The following is a 15,789-nucleotide window of genomic DNA, read 5'->3' as shown; positions in this document are numbered from 1 at the left end:
GTGTTGAGCGAAAGAGACAGCTGTAATAAAGAGAGCCAAAGTGGGAAAGCAGACTTCAGAGGTAAGTTAAACATCTGATAGAGTCTGCATATTGAGAGTTAAGGCAATTGTGATAGCAGTCAAGGCAAAAAAATCCTCAAAGGGGAGTTGTCAAACCTGGATCCTGGATTTGTTGTTAAAAGTGGAGTAGAGGCTTTGTTTAAAAGAGTCATTTGGAAAAGCTGGACTGGATTTTGGAATGCAAACTGCTGTTAGAAAACATTGTTTTGAATTGAGATTCTAAAGTGATACAAACATAAATCCCTAAAAGTGGTCTTTGCTTTCCTAAGGAAGAAATCAAGTGTTATGGACACAAGGTGTGAAAATAGAACTGAGGATTATCATTTCAGATTAGGCATGATGTCATTTAATGGCATAACAGGCCTGATGGGCTGAATGGCCTACTTCTTCTCCTGCGTCATCTTCAGGGTAAAATTGGGAATTAGCTCTGCAACACTCCAATGAATGGTGTTTGGAAACTCCCCTGTTCAGTTACCTGGAGGTATTCTGAGGAGAAATCCACAGGTGCTAAGTTGTCGAAAGCAGAGTGTGTATTTTGATACAACCAACCTGTATGTTTAAAGGGACTTTATGTTATTGAGACCATTGCAGATTTGTTATATTGTGAAATCCATGTTAACTTTAAAATTTGTGTTGATTTGAGAAGCTAAGGGGATAAATAAAGGAGTATTGTATCATAATCCAATTCTTTATGTTTAATAAGTACTTTTTGCTTGTTAAATTAGCAGTTCTCTGACAGTTCCATGTTTTATATAAATAAGCAAAATTATGTTCTTTTGAGCCACTAAGACCATAAGACATAGGAGCAGAATTAGGCCACTTAGCCCACTGAGTCTGCAATCATGGTTGATACTTTTCTCATCCCCATTCCCTTACCTTTCCGCATAACGTCTGATCCGCTTATGAATCAAGAATCTATCTCTCTCTGTCTTCAAGACACTCAATGACCTGGCCTCCACAGTCTTCTGCATCAAAGAGCTCCACAGATTCACCATTCTCTGACTGAAGAAATTCCTCCTCATCTGTCAGTGTTCCACCCAGGGATCTTCCTGTCCAGTTATAACACCCATGGGGATTGTAACATCTTTACCGATTAAAAATCTGTCTTTCTCAGCTTTGAACATACTTAACGACTCAACCTTCACAACCTTCTGTGGTAAAGAAGTCCACAGATCAACTACCCTCTGAGAGACGAAATTCCTCCTTATCTTTGTCTTAAATGGGCAGATCCTTACCCTGAGATTACATCCTGCGGTACTAATATTTCAGTTCCTGACAGTATGACTCAAAACTAGATCACATATCATCTGCTCCTTATATTGATAAATTGTTAATTTTGAGTTATTTTAGCTACCTTAGGACTTCCATCTCATTTATCTCAAATGGGTGGAGCAAGAAAGAGGGTAGGAAGTAAAATTATATTGTATACATCCTCAAGTTCATGCCCACTTGTATTTCATTCATGGCGATGGATTTCTGCCCTTTTGCAGCTGCCAATTTTTGAATGAGATTTTTAATCCAGGCTGCATTGGGCTCCTCTGATATTTAGAAAATATGTAATTTCACCATTTGAAAATGAGCAAAGGGATTTTCTTGATCTCCTGCCCAACATTACACCCATACCAACATTATTCCAATGAGTTGGTAGACGTGGTAGCATGATGGCCAAGTTACTGAATCCACAATATAGGGGCATGAGCTGCAGACGTGATTTCAAATTCCACCATGGAAGAATTTCAACTCAACAAATTTAGAAAAGAAAAATCTGTCATTTGAAAAGAAGCTATTATCTGTAACGATGCCTTTGTTACTACTAGATTGCCGGAAAGCCTTATCTGCTTCACTAATCTTCCTTCAGAAAGGAAATCTGCCATCCTTTCCCAGTCTGGCCTATACGTGACTCCAGATCCAGCACAATGTGGGTAGTTCTTAACTGCCCTCTGAAATTCATTACCACAGGAAGTGGTTGATGCCAAAATACTGAATGTATTCAAGAGGGCACTGGATATGGCACTTGGGGTGAATGGGATCAAATGGGGAGAAAGCAGGATTAGGCTACTGAGTTGGACGATCAGACATGATCATAATGAATGGCGGAGCAGGGTCAAATGGCCTCCTCCTGCTCCTACGTCAATGTTTCTTTGAAATGGCCCAGCAAGTCACTCAGCTGCATTGAAACCAATATGAACACATCACTGCGGGAGGAGTAACTTTACCACGTGGCCTTCAGCGAAATTGGCTGATCATCGCATTCTCCAGGGCAATTAGGGATGGGCAATAAATGTTGGCCTTGCTTACAATGTCCACAGCTCATGAATGCGTGGAAAAAATATCAAATTGCCATGTATCTCTCTGTTATTTTAATGGGGGCCAAGCACTGCAAAGGTCACTAGTTGTGAACCAGATGAAAAAGTGAAAGATGTGATATAATTTCAGGTTTATTCCTATCTGCTCTGTACAGGCAAGGAAACCAGGACTACTGTCATAGCCCAGCCAGTCTGAATGCCTTGTGAAGAATCAATTGTTTTAATCCAAGCCACCTGTCCTGTTCATATATGGATAACTGGGGATGGGGCGAGGGGAATGTTGGAAGTCAAACAGGTGCTGTATGTTTGCTGTCTTCAGCTGTATCCTGAATATTTCAGTGCAAGCTGTTTGTACATTGGCTCGGATTTAATTCAAATTTCAGTAGATCAGTGACTGTGAGAGGCTCACAGTGACTGTGAGAGGCTTCTGACATTAGTATGGTTAAATTGAGCTTCCCTACCCTGGCAGGCAACCTTCCAAGGGTCTTTGAGTCTGTTGTCCAGATGAGGTGATGGGATTAAGTAGTGCACATGCCAGGAAGCAGAGACAAGTGCAGCTCTACCTGAGGTGAGTAGAATGCCAGTTTGCATGAATTCTTGCCAGCTTGGACTGTGGGAAGGAAGAAGGGTGCCAGTTTCAATGGGGAGGGGGGGAAATTAATGGATGTCTACCAGCCTGGAGGGCTTGAGATGTGCCTGGTTTAAATGAGGGAGAAAGCAAAGAGAGCCAACCTATGAACTGTGCTCCGTGGAGGAGGTAAATGCGGTTGAGTTAGACTTGGGGGAAGAGATGGCCTCTGTGTTCTGTTTAAGTACCCAACACTCATTTATTTTTCCTATTGGATTAACTATAAAAATATTTAAAATCTAATGATGTGAGTAGAAAAGAAACTTGGGTGGGATGTTAAGTGGGCTGCCAATTATTTATTTTACATAACTTGTTGGGGAATAGGTTCACCCCTCAGAATGTCATCAAATCAGTAATGATTTTGTTGCAGTTTTCCCTCTGTTTTGAATGGTTAACATGGTGTAGACATAGATAATTTAATTTACTTTCTCGTCTGGAGTTAGTTGGACTCTCCTCCAACACCACCTTTGTGGTCCTGCTCAGTGGGACTAAACTGTCCTGGTTCATTTTTAAACGGTTATCTGATTTGAGCAAACATTTAATGCATTTCCTGCTGCTCCAAAGAATGTGACATGAGAGCTTTTTTATTAGACGAGCAGTTGGAGTCCCCCAGACAATCTGATGAGGCAGTTTATGGTTGGATGCCTACTCACCTTTCTTGGAGCACAGCTACACAGTCGCACACTCAAACACATGAATCATACATCAGGAGCATATATAACAAAAATTCAGATTTCTCCCCTCCAATCTGTGACACAGATTATCATAGAATAGAATTCCTACAGTGCAGAAGGAGGCCGTTCGGCCCATCAAGTCTGCACCGACCACTATCCCATCCAGGCCCTATCCCCACAGCCCCATGCATTTGCCCTATCTGGTCCCTCTGATATCAAGGGGCAATTTAACTTGGCCAATCCACCTAACCCACGCATCTTTGGACTGTGGGAGGAAACTGGAGCACCCGGAGGAAACCCACACAGACTGCACACAGACAGTGAACCAAGCTGGGAATCGAACCCGGGTCCCTGGCACTGCGAGGCAGCAGTGCTAACTAAAAAAGCAAAGAAAAGTACAACACAGGAACAGGCCCTTCGGCCCTCCAAGCCTATGCTGATCATGATATTCTAACTAAACTAAAAAAAAAACCTGCCCTTACTCGGTCCATATCACTCTATTCCCTCTCCCTATTTATGTATCCATCCAAATGCCTCTTAAATGCTGCTATTATGCCTGCTTTCTCTGGCAGCGCTTTCCAGGCACACTCTGCGCGAAAGATTTCTCTTGCATATCTCCCCTTAAACATTCCCCCTTTCATCTTGAACCTGTTCCCCTTTGTAATTAACACTTCCACCCTGAGGAAAAAGTCCCTGACTGTCCACCCTGTCTATGCCTCTCACAATTTTATAGACCTATTTCAGGTCTTATGAACCTTGTTATATTAAAGGATTTCAAGCCTGGAGACCAATTGTCCATCTCAATCTTGCTCATTTCTGCAGTGCGACCCGTGCCGCAATAGCATTATAGAATCCCTACAGTACAGAAGGAGGATATTTAGCCCATTGAGTCTGTAGCGACCACAATCCCATTTAAGCCTTATTCCCATACCCCACACATTTACCCTGTGAATCCTCCTGACACTAGGGTCAATTTGGCATGGCCAATGAATCTAACCTGCACATCTTTGGACTATTACAGAGGTTAGCACTGCTCCTTCACAGTTGGGTCACTGTCTGTGCAGAGTTTGCACCTTCACCCTGTGTCTGTGTCTGTGTGGGTTTCTTCCGGATACTCCGATTTCCTCCTACAGCCCAAAGATGTGCAGGTTAGGTTGATTGGCCTTCTAAATTGCCCCTTAGTGTTGATGTGTAGATTAATGGATTGGCAGGGTAAATGTGTGGGATTGTGAGGATAGGATCTGGGATGGGATTGTTGTCAGTACAGACTCCACAGACCGAATGGCCTCCTTCTGCATTTTAGGGACTCTATGGAAGGAAACCAGAGCACCCAGGGAAAACCCACGCTGACAGGGGGAGAATGTGCAAACTCCACACAGACTGTGACCACCATGCCGCCCATGAGAGATAACCAATTAACGTACTTTCTCCACTAAAATGGCCCAATGGAGTAGTTTCAAGACAGGAAACCCCAGTAACAGGGCCAAAAAATTGGACAGATACCAGTCCCAGCAGTAGAGAAGGGTTTAGGGTGAGGGTGCCTCAAAATAGTGGTTTTAGAAGCCTGCTTACATTTTCTCAGTTGGAAAGCCCTGCTCATAGGACCATTAGTGTGGAAGGGAAACCCCTTCGCAGGAAGGATTTTGGCTCGAGCAATACCCTTTCCATTCCTGAAACACATTCGTTAAGCCAGAAGGTACTAGCCCAACAGTGACATTAGTGTTGCTCTGATCTCTAAGTACTGTCAGCCTGTGATATGGGTAAAACTACGTCCATCAAGTTACTTCACTGATGTGAGTTTACTCTGTAGCATGCCAAGCAAGGTCAAATGGTCAATCACAGCCTGGACAAGTATCTTGTAGGACACTAAAGCATTGACAGTGATAAGTTGAGTTGGCCTTTCCAGAGGATTTATTCTCAGGCATTTGTCCCATTTTCAGGAGTTTTTTTAAAAAACCCAGTATAGATTGGATGTGATTACTGAACCAAGAACCAGAATGTTTATGACTAATGGCATCCTGAGATGCCTTGAGTGGAGGTGCTGGGATAATATCATAATCAATCTTCCTTTAAAAGTTATTGATTTTTAGTTTCTGAATGCCAAAAGACACACGCCATTTATCTCTCCACGGACTAGTTCCACCTTTTATCATTGTACAATGATTTGTGTAAACAATGCCTTTTGGTTAGAAGTTAAGTACTTTGTTGTTAAGTTGGTGATTTAATAGGTGACACTGAGTGAAATACTGTGATAACTTAAAGGGTACAGCCTCATGAGTGCCCAGTTTGATGCATATATTCCTTTTGGTCAGTTGTATCAATGGTATGTGAGCAGAGGATGACTTTCATCAGTTTCTAGAGGTAAGCTTCATTTTTACATCATCTGACATACATTTACAATATGTGAGGCTGTACGGTGGCACAGTGGGTAGCACTGTTGCCTCACAGCACCAGGGACCCTGGTTCAATTCCAGTCTTGGGTCACTATCTGTGTGGAGTCTGCATGTTCTCCCCATGTCTGCGTGGGTTTCCTCTGGTTGCTTCAGTTTCCTCCCACAGTCCGAAAAACATGCTGGTTAGGTGAATTAGCCATGCAGAATTCTCCCTCAGTGTACCCGAACAGATGCTGGAGAGTGGCAACTAGTTGTTTTCCCGGTAACTTCATTGCAGTGTTAATGTAAACCGATCTGCGACACAAATACATAAAAAAACCCCACAAGAAACAAGAAGTCCATGGCAGTGTTTATGCTTCAGATAAACTGCCTCCTGTCATTATTTTTCCCTAGTTCCAATCTCAGTCTCCTATAATCAATTTTAATTTTCAATCTATCATTTTGTCCAACTTATGACTTAATAATTTTTACCTTCAATCTTACTGTGTCATGATTGTCATGACCTTAGAATGTCCCTTTGTCTATTTCTCTTAATTACTATTCCTATTTCATTGCCATTGTTTCCTGTAATTAGATCCAGCAGTGCTCCATCTTGTCTTGGACTTCTTACACATTCATGAGGAAATGAGTTTTGCCTACATTGGAATAATTTAATTTCTTGTATGCTTTTGGTTATGTTTTGACTGTTTATTTAGACATAGCGTAATAAGCATGGGAAATATTAACATGTCCTTTTTCCATATTTCACATGTATGCTTGAATATTTGTTCCCTTCTCACCTTCCCACTGTATAATGCGAAGAAGTGCAAAGTTTTCTGCTTTGGTCAAAAGGAAACAGAACCACACAGAATTTCTTAAATGGTGTGAAGTTTTGATGTCCAAAAGTGTTCATGGGTCAATCAGAATTAGCATGCAGATGCAGCAAGCAATTAGGAAGGCAAGTGGTAGGTTGACCTTTACAGCAAAGGAATTTGAGTACAGAAGTAAAGATTTCTTGTTGCAATTGTACAGAACCTTAATAAGACTGCACCTGGAGTATTGTCTACAGTTTTGGACTCCTTAACCAAGGAAGGACTGCATCTGGAGTATTGTCTACAGTTTTGGACTCCTTAACCAAGGAAGGACTGCATCTGGAGTATTGTCTACAGTTTTGGACTCCTTGACCAAGGAAGGACATACTTGCCATGGAGGGAATGCAACCAGGCTAATTCCTGGGATGATGGGATTGTCTTTTTCGGAGAGATGAGGAAATTGGGCCAGAGTTTTGAGGGACGAGAGGAGATCTCATTGAAACTTTCGTCATTCTTACAAGGCGTGGCAGGATGGATGTCAATAGATGTTTCCCTTAATTGGTGAGCCAAGAATCCCAGAGGGCACAATCTCAGGGTAATGGACACGTTACTTAGAACTAAACTGAGGAAGAATCTCTTCACTGAGAGGGTGGTGAAGCATTGGAATTCTCTAGAGAGCTGTGGAAGCTGTACCATCTGCCATCAAGGAGTACGGGGATAGCCCAGGAAAATGGCATGGAGGAGCAGGCTGGACGTGCTGAAAAGTCTGCTCCTGCTCTTATGTCCCTATGTAGCATTTGCCAATCAGTGCAATCCATCCCTCATCTTAGTTATATCTCCTCCTTCTACTGTTATCATGATCTGTCTGATTAACACAACGACATCCCCGTTTGTTATTCATAAATAACAACATTGACAGAAGTGATTGCAATATGAGTTTGTTAGAATCGTTATCAGCAGCATTTATGTAGTTGGGTCCAATAGCTTTGCTGGGATCAACTACCTGAAGCAATGTTTCACATTACTTGACTCCTATTTTAACTAATTTGTGGAACTTTTGGTATTTCTCTTAAGTAAGGACGTTTATGAAAGAACCAAGAGATTGTATTGCTATTTGCCCGAACAAAGTTGTAAAGAAATAAAGAATCAGCAGTTTTGCGTTTGTAAAATGTGCAAGAGGCTGGTGATTAGGGCCCTGAACTGAAATCAGATTCAATTAATATGGCCATTAGTGCTGGGTACCAAGTACAGTCACTGTTAAAACATTGGACTCTTCTAAAACCCAACAGGTTCACTGACACTCATCAGGGAAAGAATCTGCCATCACTACTTGCGACTGTAGACCATATGGTTGACTCTCAATGCCCTCCGCCAACCAGAGATAAGAAATAAATATTGCCGTACTGCTACTTTTCATATCTCAAGAGCAAAAAACAAGTCCTTGAACTCATTACAGCAATGAATGAATGATCTTTCGATGTGAAATCGTTCTCATTCACGCCAATACGCCCACAAAAGTTAACACAATCAATTCAATCTGTTTTGGCGATGTGCGTTGAGAGATGAATGTTGGGGGGAAGGTGACACTGAGAAACTAGTTCTTATTCAAAGGAGCTTAAGTTTCTATATCCACCTGAACAATACCTCAGCTGATGGAAGACACTTACTGGATTACACCTGCAAAAATATGTCAGTCCTCTTTCAGTACAGTGCTGATATGTTGGCCTAGATTTTGCACCAATCCAGAAATGTGGCTGAAACCCGCTGACTGGGCAATAAGAACACTACCACTGAGACAAACTACTATGAGAAGGTATGAATAGTTCCAAAGCGTTTATTAAAAACTCACAATGGGCAAGGTCAGTTTATTGGTCTGTGTTTTCAAATTGGCATTCAGTTCTATTGATACGATGGGTCAGAAAGATGCGAGTGGCCTGTGTCCACTATTATCCTGCGCTCAGTCACTACAGGGATGAAGCCCTGATAAAGTGATTGTCAGAAAATAATCTTAATGAATAAATAGAATTATAGAATCCTACAGTGCAGAGTAAGGCCATTTGGCCCATTGAGTCTGCACTGACATAATCCCATCCAGACCCTCTCACCATAATCCCATGCATTTACCCTAGCTAGTCCCTCTGACACTAAGGGGCAATTTTGCACAGCCAGCACACATAACCAGCACGTCGTTCGGACTGGAGCACCCGGAGGAAACCCACACAGACACAGGGTGAATGTGTAGATCTGTACAGACAGTGACCCAAGCCGGGAATCTTACCTGGGTCCCTGGCACTGTGAGGCAGAAGTGCTAACCACTGTTCCACCGTGCCACCCCATGACACAAGTTACATTGGAAGCCATTTAAATTTATTCACTAATCAACATTAGTGTTAACGGCTTCAGTCAAACTCCAAAAAGATATATCCATTATTGCACTGCATCACACACCGCACAACTCAGGATCCAGCTTTCACTGTTTAAGCCCTTGCTGCAGCAGCATTTACATGGGCAGGTGATTTTAGCTCTGCTAAATTTTACACAGAACAATTATCTTGTGGTCATACAGAAAGGCAAAAGGTCAGGATTTGTCTCCCAAGCTGCCTGACCTCTATTAAAACCACATCACAGAAGAAGATATTTATCACCGTTACTGACCTTATTGAATAAAAATAATTTCCGTGACCTTGTTTAGTTAATTCCATAATCCATATCTGTGGGTTGGAGGATGGTCCTAAGGTCACTTAATCAAGTTGCAGGCAATAACAGTGTAAAGCAAGAATGATCAGGGTTGATTTTTAGCCAAAGGGTTTTTTTTTACAATCTTCTTCTCTCATATCCTAGTGGTAAATAAGGATCAAGTATCATCTTCCGGGCATTGGCAACTCTCAGTTCTTTTCTGATCCAATATCTTGGTTTCATCAGATATCCACATCTGTAATAACCCCCTTGGAGTGACTGGTTTGCAGCCAGGCGGAAGAATCCTCACTGTTTTTTCTCATTGTGTGTTCGGGCCAATTGCAATATTCCACTTTATCCCACATGAGATCAATTGATTTCGTATATAATAGGATTTGTACGTGTACCTTCTGATTTATTGCTATGCCAAGGATTGCCACTGAGTTTCTTTTTTTTAATAAGATCAGGTGTAGAAACTGAGAGCAGTTATTAGCAGATTCTACACATTCATTGCACCTAGTTGCTCCTGACCCTGTTGAATTTCCCTGTAGGCATCATCTTTGAATCATTAATGATGCTTACTTGCTTTTCATGTATTGTTTCTGGTCTGGTTTGGAAGCCTTAATGGCAAGCTTCTCTTAACTGTGCTCCTGAAGCTGGTGGATTGCTTAAGCTTCTTTATTGATAGGTGTGGTGTTGGTCTGTCCAGAGGATTCTTCAGTCTTTTTTGTTGCTTTAATTATGGCTTGCAGTTGTCCATGGTTGGATTACTCCATGTAATAACCACAACTAGCGGTTGCATCTCAAATTTCCATTATACTTATCTCTTTTGTCCTGGTAGTCACAAACTTGCAACAATTGCAAATTATTTGGCAATCAGCTCATCCATGTAAGCAATAAATCCGATTAATTTCTAATATAGGAGCTGGATTAATGCCCTTAAGAATATGAATGGCTTTGCATTTATTAATAATGTTTATCAAATGGTAAATGTTGTAGTTTATTAATACTGCTCATCAAATGGTAAATATTGTTGTTTTATAGAATCCTACAGTGCAGGAGGAGGCCATTTGGCCCATCACGTCTGCACCAACCACAATCCTACTCAGTCCCTTTCGTCAGAGCCCAAGTGTTTACCTAGCTAGTCCGCTGACACTAAGGGGCAATTTAACATTGCCAATCCACCCACCTGCACATCTTTGGATGGTGGGAGGAAACCAGACCACCCGGAGGATACCCAAGCAGACATTGGGAGAATGTGCAAACTCCGCATAGACAGTGACCCAAGCTGGGAATCGAACCCGGTCCCTGCCACTGTGAGGCAATAGTGGTAGCCACTGTGCCACCATGCGGATGATGATTTCATGATACAAGAACTGTGTTATGATTGATTGCTGGTCATGGCTTATAACTGTCCAGTTATGTGGCTAACATGGAGTCAGGATGGGCTTTGCAACGCAGTGACATGCAAGTCTCTGCAGCCACTGTGCCTGCACAGTCCTTTATCAAATAGAATATGATGAGTTGCAGTAATAACTTCAGCTGATCCTGTTTTATGGTTCTTGTCACAGCATATACGGAAAGTCCTCTGTGTTTTCAGCCCTTCAACTTAGTGGCTCGAATTTGGTCTGCTATTCATTCTGATTCAGAATTACTGGTATTCATTTGAAGGATTTGGATCTTTGGTCATAAACATTCATGAGCACTTTATCGGGTCCCAGTTGCATATTCACCAACAATGCTGATCAAATGTTCAAAGATGCATGGGATATGGACATATTAACAGCTTGGGAAATAAAGGAGACAATTTGAGAAAATAATCCATGGAATGTACAGAGATAATATATTTTATGAGGTGCATTATCCTAGCTGAGATTTAAGCCTGAACATTATGTTGAACTTTCTCACGTCCAGGAAATAGTGGGAAAGTAAAACTAAATTACAACTGAAATCTCTATCTTATAATGTTTTGTAACATTACCAGTGGGTCATAATAATGACTCTGGCAGCTCACAATTATTCTTAAAATCCCCTTTGACAAATATCCATAAATAGTTTCATAGACATTACTTTGTATTACTGGGATGAGCCACAGATACAATCTCATTTCCAAAGACCATCCATCTCTCCCTCCCTCTGAATCTGTCTAATTAAAAAATAAGCTTTTATTATGAAAAGTTTTATATAGCTGTGGAGATGTTTTCCATACTTGCAAACATATATAACAATCAGCATGACCACAGGAGGCAATCAGGAAAGCAAAGCACCCATGCAAAGCAGAAGAGAAAATTCATCAGTGGTCAAATGGTTGGAGATAATCATGGGACTGCGTTGGTGAAAATATTCTAATGTTGATGTTGCATTGTGACCATCCCACAACCATAGAACCTACAGTGCAAAAGGAGGGCATTTGGTCCATTGCGCCTGCATTAACAACAATCCCACCCAGGTCCTGTCCTATCCCTGTAACCCCACACATTTACTTGAAGGGGCAGTTTATCATGGCCAATCAACCTAACCTACACATATTTGGACTGTGGGAGGAAACCCACGCAGACACGGAGAGAATGTGCAAACTCCAGACAGACAGTGACCCAAGGCTGGAATTGGACCCGGGTCCCTGGCACAGTGAGGCAGCAGTGCTAACCACTGTGCCACCATGCCAACCATAGAATAGCCAAAGACAAACCTGAAGCACCACTGAATCAAAATGTGGTCAATGTATTTGTCATACATTTAGTTGTCAGTGAACAAAACAAGTTGAATCAAATAGTCATTCGAGAGGAATCCACATGTAAGTTTCCCAGTAAATAGTCAAAGATTGAGATAGTCAGATTTAAAGTTGACTTTTCTGCATAAGTTAAAAATGTTGTACTGTCTGGTCCAACTTTTCAACAGCATGAAATAGACACTTATCCTGTGCAGAGAGGGGATAAATATAAATATTTGCAGAAGGGACATTGCTGCATGGTCCTGACTGGAGACATTAGACTCCAATTGTACTTTTTTAAAATAAACTTGCTATGAAAAGTACATAATCCAAGGATGCGCTAACATTAGCTTCCAACACTTGTTTGTAAGTATAGCATGTATTATATAGTATATACCTAATGCTTTCAAATAGTATGGGCTGTTTAGATAGTCCCTCGAAATCCTGAAATAAGTCAAACAAGGTGAGAATTGGTGCTGTAATACTGTTTCTATTTGTAGACTTCCCATGCTGTAAAATGAATGAAGTATTTATGTATTTTGCAGTATCTTTTATATTGCTCGTGTGGGATTCTCTGGTCTCGTCCATTCCCGCTCTGCTGCCAGCAAGAACGGTGAATTTGGTGCTCAGCCAAAACTCCATTCACTGCAGTGGCACTAGAGAATCCGCTGAATGAATGAATGCTTTGTCAGAAATGGTGGTAGAAGCAGATTCAAAATGTAAATTGCATGTATATTTGGAAGGCAAAACAATTGCTCGGCTGTAAGGAAAAAGCAGGAAAGTGGAACTAATTGGATAACTCATTCAACAACTTCTTAAATGCACAGGGCCCTTTTTGCTTTGTGCAGCTAAGCACAACCTATTTGGGTAGCTATTGCTTAGCTGCCTAATTTTATCCTCCCTATCTGAAATGCTGATTACTTCTGGCACACGGGTTCCAATGTAGAGATTCATGGATGCAGCCTGCCTTCGTATCTTTGAGAAGTGGCCTTATGTCTCTTTGTCCTGCATCTTAACGTTCTTCATCTGATAGACACCTTTAGTCACTTGACTATGCAGTTCACTGGCTAGAAGATAGGATGGGGATCCTTGGCTGATTCTACCTTTCTTTTTCAGGCTCGAATAGCACACAAAACTTTCAATACCAGCTGAGTCACTTCAATGAATATTGATGAAAGTACATCCATTTTCATTTTTTTTATTATTTGATTGAGTGTCAGTCACAGAGTTTTGAAATTGTGCAGTGAAGAATTTGCATATACAACTAAAATGGACTTTGATAGATGTTCTTTGAGAATAGGCTACAGGAATTCATAAATATTTCAAGGACATTACAAAATCAGTTCATAATCATTACAGCAAGGGCTTTTCAAAAGACCAGTTCAGTGAAGATTTTTTTTTACAGCAGACTGATTTAGAATAATCATATCTTGAACCATTAAAGAATAAATAAACCTGTCTATTTGCCAAAAGTAATGAAATAAGGGCATAACTTGAAACTCATACTTACAAAAGGTTATTGATTTTAAAATGGACATCCTGTGAATGAATTCTGTTTGTGTGTTTTTACAATATTAAGGGCACTGGTAGCAAAAGCCAGCATTTGTTGCCAATGCTTAATTATCTTGAGATGGTGATTGTGAACTATTTTTTCGATAGGCCATTTCGGATGGCTGTTAATAATTGTGTAAACACAGTAAGAGGTCTCTCAACACCAGGTTAAAGTCCAACAGGTTCATTTGGTAGCAAAATCCACTAGCTTTCAGAGCATTGCTCCTTCATCAGGTTGCTCTTTTGTCACTCACTGACGAAGGAGCCGCACTCCGAAAACTAGTGGATTTTGCTACCAAATAAACCTGTTGGACTTTAACCTGGTGTTGTGAGAGTTCTTACTGTGTTTACCCAGTCCAACACCGGCATCTCCACATCATAACAATTGTATAGGCCATATTGGAAAAAGATTACAGATTTCCTTCCATAAAGGACGTTGGTAAGCTTTCACCAGTACAAAGGAAAAATATTGCGGATGCTGTCTAACCAAATTAACATTTATCTCAATTTTTTTTATTTCTGTTGGTGAACTTGGATGGGTTTTTAATTTATAACAGTCCAAGTGATGTACAGTCACCGTTACTGGTTAATTCCAGGCTTGGGGTGCGATATCACGGGCCATTCATGTCACGCTGCCACTGCAGTGAAGTCAATGAATTTAGCGCCCAAGCCAAATCTCCGTTCATTGCAGCGTATGGGAAAATGTAAGATTCCGGCCAAAGTTAATTAACTGGAATTTCAATTGCTGCAGTGGAATTTGAACTCAGTTTTCCAGATTGTTTGTTTAGCCTTCTGGATTGCAAGTCCAGTAGCAGAACCATTATGTTATCATTCATGATGGATGTGCGTTTATGAATGAACAATCACAGTCTACCACGAGAGCGCAATGTGTAAAGAGCCATTGAATAAGGAAGTTTATTTGTGAACGATAAATCATCACTTGCTCAGTTCCAGCACTGATTCATCCATCTCTGAGCTACAAGAGTGTGATCTAGACAATTGTAGGTGTGCATATTTTATTCTACAGTTGAATTGCATGCTGTAAATACAATATTAATCTATTCAAGTTTCTGGCATTCTCCAGATTTTGTAGAATCCCTACAGAACAGAAGGAGGCCATTCAACCCATCGAGTTTGGACCAACCACAGTCCCGTCCAGGCCCTATTCTTGTAACCCCACATTTTTACCCTGCTAACCTCCCTGACACTAGGGTCAATTTAGATGTGTGGGCTAGGTTGATGGCCAATAAACCTAGTCCGCACATCTTTGGACCGTGGGAGAGAACTGAAGCATTCAGAAGAAACCACGCAGGCACAGGGAGAATGTGCAGGTTCCACACAGACTGTCACCTGGGGCTGGAATTGAACCTGGCACTGTGAGGCAGCAGTGCTAACCACTATGCCACAGTGCCGCCCCATGCGCAGATCAAGTCCAAGCTTTCATTTTGATGTAGTCTATACTGATGTGCACTGTCATAATCAGGAAGGAAAAATGTTGAATTATGTTCAAAAATATTGAATTTTGACAATGGCCTGTGAGTTTTTAATTTAAAAAAAGACATAGAAGCCAAAGGTGTCTTGAGCATATAGTCAGTCTTGGCTGGAGTTGAAACTCAGAGACAATTGTCCATGCCCTGTTTCCATACAAAGATGCTTTGAACGCATACAGGAACTGATTGCCATCTCCGGTGGAGACAATGGGACAACATGGGAGATGAGTATCATCTCACCAAGAGGTATCCTATGTGTAATGTCCAAATTATCTGTGGATTTTTCCTGCTAGGAATATACAAAGATTGGGATAAAAACCAGCTGTAAAGCTGGTGTGTGTGTGCGCGCGCAAGTGAGCATGTGTATTTATGCATATGTATCAGTGCTGGGGTGTTGGAACACGTGTGACGTTGGAGAAGAAACAAGTAGCAGCAAGACCCCTGCAAAATCTTTTTGCAGGCACTTCTCCATCTCTCTTTCTGATTGTTGACGTAGGGCAAGGCAGCAAA

General features: G+C 41.3%; 1 protein-coding gene across 2 annotated transcripts in view; it reads left to right on the top strand.

Moving 5' to 3' along the window:
* mdga2a (MAM domain containing glycosylphosphatidylinositol anchor 2a) overlaps positions 1-15,789 on the top strand; it is a 769,467-nt gene that overhangs the window by 56,153 nt on the left and 697,525 nt on the right. Inside the window, exon 1 of one of the 2 annotated variants that reach the window (XM_080202475.1) lies at positions 2,852-2,934. The exons of the other annotated variant lie outside the window; for it this stretch is intronic. The gene's annotated coding sequence lies outside the window, so the exon portion shown is untranslated. Of the gene's footprint in view, positions 1-2,851; positions 2,935-15,789 lie in introns of those variants that run through there. 2 annotated transcript variants of the gene reach the window in all.

This window comes from Carcharhinus amblyrhynchos, chromosome 14 (assembly GCF_965287045.1).
Source record: "Carcharhinus amblyrhynchos chromosome 14, sCarAmb.v2.hapA, whole genome shotgun sequence".
NCBI lineage: Eukaryota > Metazoa > Chordata > Chondrichthyes > Carcharhiniformes > Carcharhinidae > Carcharhinus > Carcharhinus amblyrhynchos.
This window is presented reverse-complemented; position numbering and strand designations above follow the sequence as displayed.